Source organism: Danio rerio, chromosome 19, assembly GCF_049306965.1.
Source record: "Danio rerio strain Tuebingen ecotype United States chromosome 19, GRCz12tu, whole genome shotgun sequence".
NCBI lineage: Eukaryota > Metazoa > Chordata > Actinopteri > Cypriniformes > Danionidae > Danio > Danio rerio.
Window position 1 is genome coordinate 42,455,614 of NC_133194.1, and position 11,168 is coordinate 42,466,781.

Below are 11,168 nucleotides of genomic sequence, written 5' to 3' on the forward strand. Positions count from 1 at the left end.
AGGCTGAATCATTGACAAAGGCGGATGCTTCTTTTCTCCTCGCTTTATCACCACGGACATTTAATGTAAACAAGGTTAATCACTGTCTTACATTTCTTTCCCTATAGCTAAGATTACAATTACAAAGATAAGCATCATGGTGGGCTTATGTTAAAATTAGATCAGTGCTTATTAACCTCACAAACAATGGTGGCACGTCGGAAACAAGCAAAAACATCTGTCTCCCAGGAATCCTTCAGTCTACGGATGAAAATGTCTATTTTTAATGAACTTTGGATATTAAAAAAAATTACAAATATGCAGAAAGTAATAAATTGTAGTAATAATTAAAAAAAAACTGTAATGGAATACAATGTAGGGGTAATAATAAAAGTAGTTTATTCACAAAATGACAACAGTTTTACATCAATTAACATAATCGTTTGCAAAGTTTAAAGCATATGGTGTAAAAGTACGGTGGCTGGGAAGTGCAAAACAACATTACAAAGTGTAAAACACTCAAGACAAGTTAACATCATAAGACACGATTATACAGGAAAAACTATTTTACCAAGGACAAAACAAATTAACATTTAAACAATTTTAATAATAATAACAAGACGCAAAACACTTTTACCAATCCCGAAACAAATGTACAATGACTCACAACAATAAACTTGGCACAATACTGAATTTTGGTGCTGAAATAAAAAGTTTCCTGCATCGGTTTATCAAACTTTACAGATGTTTATCGAGTGCAAGTAAAGGCGAGCGATGAATTGACGGATCTTCACAGCTTTAAACACGACAACAGCTGGAGGTTTATGGTCCACAGCATGTTGTTGCAATGTTTACAGTGCTGGTCCTCTACTTCCGAGTTTTTTTCCACTTACATTAATTTTTTTTAAATGGCAGTCGTCATGTTTTGATTTTCGATTGGTCTCACGCAGTCACATGATATAACTTCACAAGTCAAAGTTCACCAAGTATGAACTTGCCAATGCAGTGAACTGCTAAATTTGATGCTCAAGCTCGCATTTCCGGTTTGTCGAATTAACTTACTTACGAATGGTTTATGGGGCGAAAAGAGCAGTGTGACAGCAGCTATACTCCTTGCTGTTGTTTTCTCTTGTGCCACACCTATGTTAATTGGAAGAGTTACCCCTGTTAGTTGCCTTGGTGAGTCATTGTCTCCTCCCCTTGTTATCTCTTCTGTTTGATTAGCCTGATTGTTGCCACCTGTATAAATAGCCCTTGAGTTTCAGTTAGTGGTTGACTGTTGTTGTATGTGGTGGCAAATGTGTAGTTCTCCAGCAGTCTGCATAGGCTACATTTCTGTGAACATGATACTAGTAATATTGTTACTTTTAAATGCACATTTGACAGTAAAGCACTAAGTTTGAATTGAAGTTTAAATTAAACAAACGCAAAAATCTAGAAAGCACAACCCTCATTTGTACAGGGACATGTTTAAGCTTACTACTCTAATTGCATGTATGTTCTTTTGTAGTACCATACTAAACTACACTCTAAAAAAAAATTCCGTAAAAAAACGGTAAAATGTACTGGCAGCTCATTACACAAATATTTTACCGTAAATTAAAAACGGAAAACTTCTGTTTATTGACAGTGTGTCCACATTAAAAAAACTAAAAAATATCCGTTTTTTGACGGTTTAACTACTGTAAAATAACGAACCATTTTATAGTAATTTAAGGGTTTTCTATATAAAAAAACGGTTATTTTCTGTGTTTTTAAGGGTATACCAACAGTAAAAAAGCGGAAATATTTTGTGTTTTAATAGTATACCTACTGTAAAAAAAACAGACAGATTCTGTGTTTTAATAGTATACCGACTGTAAAAAAACAGACAGATTCTGTGTTTTAATAGTATACCGACTGTAAAAAAAACAGACAGATTCTGTGTTTTAATAGTATACCGACTGTAAAACGAGGACTTTTTTGTTTTTTAATAGTGTATATATACAGTGAAAAAATGAACAGATTCTTTGTTTTAATGGGATACCTACTGTAAAAAAAAATTATTATTTTACTAATTTAATGCTCTTCAAGCAGCATAGAAATAGCAGTTGGTAAGAATAAACATATACATATGGGAAATACACTATTAATGGTTTACCATAGTAAAACAAAACATGTATTCTATACTGTATGTGTAGAGAAGCAGTAAATAGTTTGTTAACTGTGAACTTACAATGATTAGTACAAAAACAACTTTGCAATTAAAACAGATTCTTTAATGAATACAAATCATTTGAATTCCAAATAGCTAGTTATACACACAATAATACATATTGACATGTGAATCACACAGTGAGAAGTCTAGGCAAATAATCTCAAATTAGTTTTAAATGTTAGCTTTAAGATAATTGGGGACAAGTGGGCAAATTACAAGTACTTTACATTAAGAAACCAGGTTAACTGCAAGATGGCAGGAAACAGACGATACAACTGGGTCTTCTTCCGCTCCAATACTGATACTTCAATGGCTGTAAAAAAAAAAAAAAAAAAAAAAAAAACATTACTAATGACATTTCACTTACAACTGGGGTGATTCCTTGCATGTCAACAGTTTACACAAATGGAAGTTTTATCATCATCTTCTTGTCTCACTCTTGTCATTTCAAGCCTGTCTGACTGACATACTTCCACAGAACAAAATAGGAGCAACATTCTTTAAAGTATGGTATTTTGTGTTTTGCAGAGGAAACAAAGTCATACAGGTTTAAAATGTCAAGAGAGTAGGTAAGTTATGAATGATCAATTATTCAGTTTTGGGTGAGAAATCACTTTAAGATTTTTTAAAATAAAGTGTAGGTACTTTTGACAATATTCGGAACAATACTGCAAGAGAGAAACAGTAATATAAACAAACTATGCTGGTAACACTATAATAACTACAGGCTATGATTCATTTATGAAGCATTAGCAAATAGTGAACTCATTATCTGTTAAGCATTAACTCTACATTAATAGATGTTAGCAGTCGGTTATAAATACAGGCACAAAATTTGCTACAGCTACAGTTTAATAATTGTGTTATCAAACTTTAATGATTGATTTTACATTATATATATATATATATATATATATATATATATATATTAGGGTTGGGCATCTAAGCTATAATGCCGATCCGATACGCATCTCGATACAAAGAATACGATCCGATATATTAGCGATACATTTGTGACATATTGCGATGCAACACGATACGATTCACACCCATATCACGATACGATGCGATATTTCAGCACTAACTAATTAGATCAAGTTTATGAGATGATGTGAAAGAGGATGCTGTGCCATTGAATGAGTTTGATTATTTATAAACCAAGCAAAACCAAGACTTTTTTTTACAAACTGGCTTTTCTCTCAGAGCCAGAGTGTCAGTTTACAGTAGAGGGCCATTTTAGAACATATAGCACATATTATTTAAGTATTTTCAAGATAAACAGAATGTATAAGTGCAATATATATATTAAAAAAATATGTATATATTTGCACTCTTTCAACATAAATAAATTTAGCATTGCACAACAAGAATTGTGATTTAACTTTTCAACTATGAAAACAAGTTTTACAAAGATATATTTTGCCACTGATTATTCAAAACTTAAGGTCGTGAACTAGCAGTGTTATGCTGCTTTGAAACATCACTGTCACTGTAAACAACAGGCTAATAAAAATATAACAAACCAGCAATCTTCTTGCTGTGAGGTGGTCAAACTACCCACTGTGCCACCGTGACACCCATTATTTTTATCATTATTATTATTAATATTATTATTATTATAATTAAATAAAAATTAACAGGAGGAGGTGTTTAAAACCTTCGTTCTCCGTGACACTAGGCTGAATATCTTTGCAGATGAACAATGCAATAGCATTCGTTATTGGCGTAGAGCGAGCAGAACTGTTGCGCATGGAAAAAAAACTTGCAATGCTTTTCTCACCACTTTTGGAGCTGGTTGAAGCAGTGCGAAAGCCGGGGATGCAGAAACACTGGAAGATGCTTTCACAACAACACCGTGGCGCTGCTTCAAGTGAGATATCAGTAGTCGTACTGCCCGCGTATTTTACAGATGCGCGGCACATTTTGCAAATTGCATCTGTCCCGTCATGTCGTCCATCCTTAAATCGATAATGTTGCTTGCCATACTTTAGATTTAAAACTCAGTGGGGAATAAAATGTTTGTTTTGCTTCTCGCGCTTTCTGAGGGCGCTCCACTAGCTTCATCCGCACACCTGATACATTGAGTTGTAGTGTGTGTACACATCCGCAAATCCGTTGCTAAGGCTTACTTTATGTAGGTCGATTAAATTATGCGCCAAAAACAGGTTGACAACACTTGTTAATAAATAAAAAATACATTCTATATTAAAAATATAAGCTGTATCTAGGAAAAATCGATGCATCTCGCAAAAACCGATGCATCTCGATTTGCTTCCAAAATTTCATTCATCCTCTGCTGCTCAACCGATGCACTCGCATCGTGCACGCGCATGACCGCGTATCGATACATATCGGTTAATCTTCCCATCCCTAATATATATATATATATATATATATATTTAATATTGCATTATTTACAAAACTTCTTCCAGTTGTGGCCTAATCTAAAGTGAGGATTATTTATGATTTATAAATCCTTATAAACGACAGTTAAAGGCTCAGTATCAAATGAACAATAAATCATTACAGTCTTATCTAAAAAAATGTAATTACTGTTAATATGAAACCTTGCTGAATAGCAGGAGTGCCAAAATATAACATAAAACTGGATAAAACAACAATAAAATAATTTAATGATATATTACGATGCAACATTTCAGTGTTATTTAGCTATGTTTAAACTGTACAGTAATTTTATTTTAGATAAGATTTATTTTTCATTTAATACAATAAAATGAATTTTAATTTTAGAATATAACTGAATCTTTAATTGTGATTTATAAGGGGATTTACAGAGCATAAACAATCCTCACTTTAGGCTACAAAACTGGATGAAGTTAACAAAAGCACTTATTAAAATAAGTATTGTATATACTTTATATACTTATTTTTTATACTTTATATACAAGTATTACAATTACTATTTATTCATGTATTTTCCTTCAGCTTAGTGTGTACTCACACTATGTATAGTTGCCTTGAACCAGGCTGAAGCACTCTTGTCCTCCCTCCCGTCTCCCCTGACGTCCCGCACTCACATTGCATTCGAGCCTGAGCACTCTTACATCATCGATGATGCGCTGTTTAGTTTAGGAAGTGCTCTCAGCACGGAGAATTCTTTAGTTATATTGTTTTAGTCGTTTGGGATGCAGTAACACAGTCAAATATTTCGCCGAACAGATCAGCCACTTTTGATGTTAATAAACAATCATAAATTCCTTGTGCTGCAGGAATAGGAGGTTTGCTAAAGGCACAGCTGTGGTGCAGTAAGGGGTTTGCGTTCATTGAACAGTAATAGTGGTTAATTTATCTAAATCAAAGTCCCTTGCAAACTGTCATAGATTAAAGACACAAACCCCTCACTGCACAACAGCTGCACCTTTAGCAAACCTCCTAGTACCTGCAGCACGTTGACTTTGATTGTTTATGAGCGTCAAAAGTGGCTGATCTGTTCGGCGAAATATTTGACTGCGTGTCACTGCATATTGAACAACTAAAACGATATAACAATATAAAGAAATTTCCACTGTGCTGAGTGAGAGCACTTGTTAAACTGAACAGTGCATTATTGATGATGTAAGCATGCTCAGGCTCGAATGCAATGTGAGTGCGGGTCGTCGGGGGAGACAAGCACGCTTCCAGTTTCAAGGCAACTGTGCATAGCATGAGTACGCCCTTGGAAACACCTATACACACATATTTACAAACACACTCATACATAATAGCCAATTTACTTAATCAATTTCCCTATAGCTTATGTCTTTGGACTGTGGGGGAAACCGGAGCACCCGGAGCTCTTCTTGCTGTGAGGCAACAGTGCTAGCCACTGAGCCACTGTGCTGCCCAACTATCACTATATGCCTGAATAATAAGATATATAAATGTTAGTTTGAATAGTTTATTAACCATTTACTTACACATTCTGAATGATTTGAAAAAAAAAAATACACCAACTATTCTTAAATCACTGGTTTGTAAATAATGCTATACTAAATTTAGTAATGAAAAATTAATCATTAACAAAATATAAAAACAAAATCATTAAGCACATTATAGATGTGCTTATAAGTCAAGATTACAGCATTTGCAGCTGTAGTTATAAACTGTATACTAAGGTCTGTTAATGAAGAGTTAAAGCTTAACAGAACTTTTTGCTAATGCTTAATAAATTAATCAATAGTGTTTAGTTATTATAAAGTATTACCAGTGTGCTTAATTACCTTTAAATCTTCCAAGGATTCTGAAAGTCTTTCTGGTCTGACAGGAATCGAAGGAGTTTAGATGGTATGTTTCTGCTTGGTGCTCTTTTTTCTGCTTTGGACCTACATTCTGGATAGTTACTCAGCATGCTCCTGTTGTAAATACAACAAACATGTAGCAACTTACTTGTCTTATAAAAATGAAATAAACTTAAAAATGTAAAAACATACCTTCATATAAACTCCAGAGTCAGGGCTGCTTCCTTAGGCTACATAATGTTTAGCACATAAGAGACTAAACATGTAGCTCACCACAATTAGGGGACAGCCCAATGATCTTGTTATTGTGACTGTGGACTCTTCTTCTGAAAAAAAGAAAAGAAAAGTGAGTTGTGTGTTGGGTCTGGTACACGTCCACATGGAAAGAACCTATATAAACATATGGTTTAATATAGGTTTTTGAAATATGAGACAAACATAAAATTGGCTGTTTTCCTATATTACATGTACAGATATGGGTACATATATGCACACCTATATGTTAAATTATTAATATTATTAATAATATTATAAATATTATAATTATTATGTAAAATTATTTAAATACATGTCTGCTACATAATTTAAAAGAAATTAAAATATATATATTTACTTAATCAAATATTATAAGAAATAATTATAGTGCAAGAACAAAAATAAGGCAAAAAAAAAAAACAATAAAGGAAAGAAAAAAAATGACAAACCATTTTGTTTTACATTTCTTTCTTTTCCACTATCTTTATATAAGAAAGAATTGACCTTGAAAATGTTTCAGGAAAACGTGTAGACATCATAGCTTTCCATCTCCTCTTACTTATTTGCCATAGTTAAATTCCATAACATGCCAATAACATGTGATACAAAAGACAAGTGGCACATACATAAGTTTTTCGCATTTTTTAAGTTAGTTCTTACCCAGAGAGCAAACCTACGTTAAATTAACATTGAATAAAAAATCACCACTGATTTTTAGGCAGTTTTCCACCCTGAAAAAATGTTAATTCTATGATGATAAGTAGACAAAACTGTCCCAAAATCAGCATTTATTCAACCAAAATTAAATCATTTTTTTTACAATGAACTCAACATTAAATAAAATGTTAAATCAACCACACTATCATACAATTAGTGGTGAAATTTAAATTTGATTTTTAGCCAGTTTTGCATCCTGAAATAATGTTATTACAAAATCAGCATGAAGGCCTGGCTCACCATCAAGATGCCCACATTGAAATTGTCTCTCTCATCATCAGGTGGCTAAGAGAGAAAAGAAAAGAAATTCAGCAGTGGACCAGTTATTTCCTTATCACTTTAAACAGACATTACCAAAATAAAGAACTTGTAACATTTCAAATGATGCAAAAATAAATAATAATAATAAATAACGGCTTGGTTCATTTAACAGATTACAGTAGCAGCTTAAAATACCCAGATAAAACACCCACATCAACCCAGTACTTTTTAGTTTGAATACATGTTAACAAAATTCAAAATTACTGAAGCAAAATGTGTTCATGTAAACACTTAGTAAAAATATAGGTTCAAGTAATTGGTTTTGCCAAATAATAAAAATAAAAGCATCAATATCAAACAAAAACCCTGACCATTTTACCTCTTAAACTTGGAAGTTTACTGTCATCCCCTGTATTAAGTACAGATGGTCCAGCACAACTGCCTGAGTTCTGAAAGAGCAAAGACATTCTTGGTAAAATGATAATAGATGCAATTCTAAATATAAATCATTTTTTATTTATTGTATTATTTATAAAAATCCAGTACTGACCAGTCAGCATCAATTTTTACACCAACACACCTACAACAAAAATAACACTCATTCAGTTTGAAACATGCAACGTAGTCTACTTTTATACTTTACAAACTTTGTGAATAATAAAAAAAATGAAAACATTTAAAACCCCAGCTGTATTTTATTTCATTTGTCTATATCAATTCAAATTTAGTTTGGATTGAACGTAAGATTTAATATTTTTATTTAGATTGCTGTGAAAATGTACCTGTACCTTGTACTTATAACCAAAATTACAACATAAACATAAAGCAAATCTTATATCATATATCAGTGAACCTTATATCTACAAAACACTCAAAATCAAACAGAAAAACCCTGAACATTTTACCTCTTAAACTTGAAAGTTTACTGTCATCTCCTGTATAAAGTACAGAAGGTCCAGCACAACTGCCTGAGTTCTGAAAGAGCAAACACATTCTTGGTAAAATGACAATAGATGCAATGCTAAATATAAATCATTATTGTTATGGTTAAATGCAGTACTAACCAGTCAGCATCAATTTTTACACCAACACACCTACAACAAAAATAACACTCATTCAGTTTGAGACAGTCTACATTTAGACTTCACAAACGTTGTGAATAATAAAAAAAATGAAAACATTTAAAATCCCAGGTGTATTTTATTTCATTTGTCCATATTAATTCAAATTCAGTTTGGATTGAATCTAAGAATTTACCTGTAACATGTACTTATAACCAAAATTAAAGAACCTGAAAGTCAACAAAGCAAAATATCAGTGAACCTTATATGTGCAAAAAACTCAGACTCAAAATCTACATAAAAAGATTTCATTTGCGATAACACCATGTGTAGTTCACTCTATTATAAAGGTTTCATTCAAATAAAACTCCTGATCTCCTAATAGTAAAGAAAGTATTATTTGCTATAATGAATCGAACTGACAATTAGTTTGAAGAATTTTAAGACTGTGGAAGAACAACTCATCTTTATATCTTCATATTAGCTGCCCTTGAGGTTCTTAAAAGTGAATAAATAAATATCAATGACAGTTCAACTCGACTACAACAAACATTTAATTGTGTGCTTTAAGGTACACGTTGTATTTGAGGCCGAAAACGCATGACAGTGTAAACACTATAAATACTTTTAAATGTCACACACTAACTGTATCACTCTGTTATCTCTGTACACACAAACACACGTCGCGAAATGCGGAAGTTTTTTTCGTTCCATTTGGGGAGCGTTATTAAATTCCATAACACTCTCTTCAGTTCTTGCTTCTTATTTGCGTCTATTACCCCAGTTTGTCACGCGGGATGAATAAAATGTTCATGAGTTAAAGTGAAACTGCCGAACTGCAGTTAAAGTCAGGCATCCTGCTGATTTGATTCAGAAGGGCACTTGTTTGTCAGACGGCTCACCGGTCAGGTATACATCCGCGCTAAAATATCAAAGTATGAAAGTCACCCAGCTCCCAACCCAACGTTGAGAATAGATTAACGGCGATATATATATATATATTTTTTTTTTTATCGCGCGATAAGTCTCGCGTTAACGCAGCACGTTAATGCTGATAACGGCCCACCATTAATAATAACTTTACGAGTGTGTATTTCCCCTCATACCGAGTTACAAATGCCTCCAATTCACGCGAGTCTAACTTATAACGTTAACTTACTTAAAACCAGCAAAGCCGTTCCACTGAAACTCGGTCACACAGCCTTAATACGTCGGTCAAACTAAAGCTAACATTTGATAACGTCAGTAAAAATATGAAATTAGTTATTAATATGCAAACAAACACAGACGGTCAGGTGTTACGAGCGTTTGAAACACGTTAACGTTAGTGTTCATTAAAGGTAACGTAACTTATATCAACCAAACTACACTACTTCTTGTTCAATGCACTGTACAAAGAAAACATTTATATTTCTATTAAATAATTAACATACCTTTTACACTCTCACAGACAAGCTGACGTTTACCGTTAATCCAGTCAGACTCACGCAGGTGCAGAGGGAGTGAGAGTGGGTGATTGGGACGTTACGTCATTTCCCGCGCACGGCAGTTTAGAAAAATACGGACAAACAACTGTAAATGAACAGATATCATATTTACTGATGAGGAAAACGCATAAAAAGGTAAAAAATCATTAGGTAAATGCTTGTTTAAATTACATTTAACCACTTATAGCTCAGTTTGATCTAATTGAAATAAAGTGAACTTTTTAACAATATTAAACGTAATTCACTGCTGTACTTTCCATGGGCGCTTCATACAAGACAAAAATCATTTTAAATAACGATAAAAAGGTAATAAAGCAGTATTTTAACTAAAATATTGTTATATGTTTTATTAATCGTACTTACAGGGAAAAAACAGAGGAAGAAATATGTCCCGGTGTCCATCAAACGCTGTCTGAGCTGCGATCCCCTTCCCACAATGCAATTCGAAAATGTATATAAACGGAAAAACACCCGTAATACGTGTATACGGAAAAAATCTGTTAAAAAATACAGTCATTTAACTGTTATTTTACAGATTTTTTTTACAGTGTAGCTGACAATGTTGGCAGTAATAAAATACAAAAAAAGCTTTTCACTAGCTTCCTGTAATTCAGTCAAAATTTGACGAAAAAAAAAAACTGGCAACAAATTTGATTGTGCCAGTTTATTATTTTATAATACTAATTTCATAGTGCCATACATTTTTTGTGATTAAACTGCCTTTATTAATACCCTACAACATATTGAAGTTTAAGTATTACAATTAATAAAACAAAAATAAACTTTATTGAACATTTACGAATCATCTATATACTATGTATATAACCGCAGTTTAGCTATAAATAAATAAATATATATATATATATATATATATATATATATATATATATATATATATATATATATATATATAATAACTTTATCGGAGACTAGTTAAAGTTATTAGATAAACTATGGTAAATAATAACCTTAC

The 11,168-nt window shown here is 32.5% G+C and overlaps 1 long non-coding RNA gene across 4 annotated transcripts; it reads right to left on the reverse strand.

Moving 5' to 3' along the window:
- Window positions 1-355: 355 nt before the first annotated feature.
- Window positions 356-10,635, reverse strand: LOC101882039 (uncharacterized). Of its 4 annotated transcripts, none has more exons than XR_012395202.1 (11): window positions 10,559-10,635; window positions 10,142-10,280; window positions 8,905-8,938; window positions 8,712-8,741; window positions 8,553-8,622; window positions 8,198-8,227; window positions 8,027-8,096; window positions 7,627-7,671; window positions 6,607-6,737; window positions 6,397-6,528; window positions 356-2,489 (listed from the first exon to the last, which is right to left on the reverse strand). It is a non-coding gene; the product is annotated as an uncharacterized lncRNA (long non-coding RNA). The 4 variants fall into 4 exon arrangements; XR_012395201.1 differs by having other exon boundaries at window positions 6,607-6,740; XR_012395203.1 differs by lacking the exon at window positions 8,905-8,938.
- Window positions 10,636-11,168: the final 533 nt, after the last annotated feature.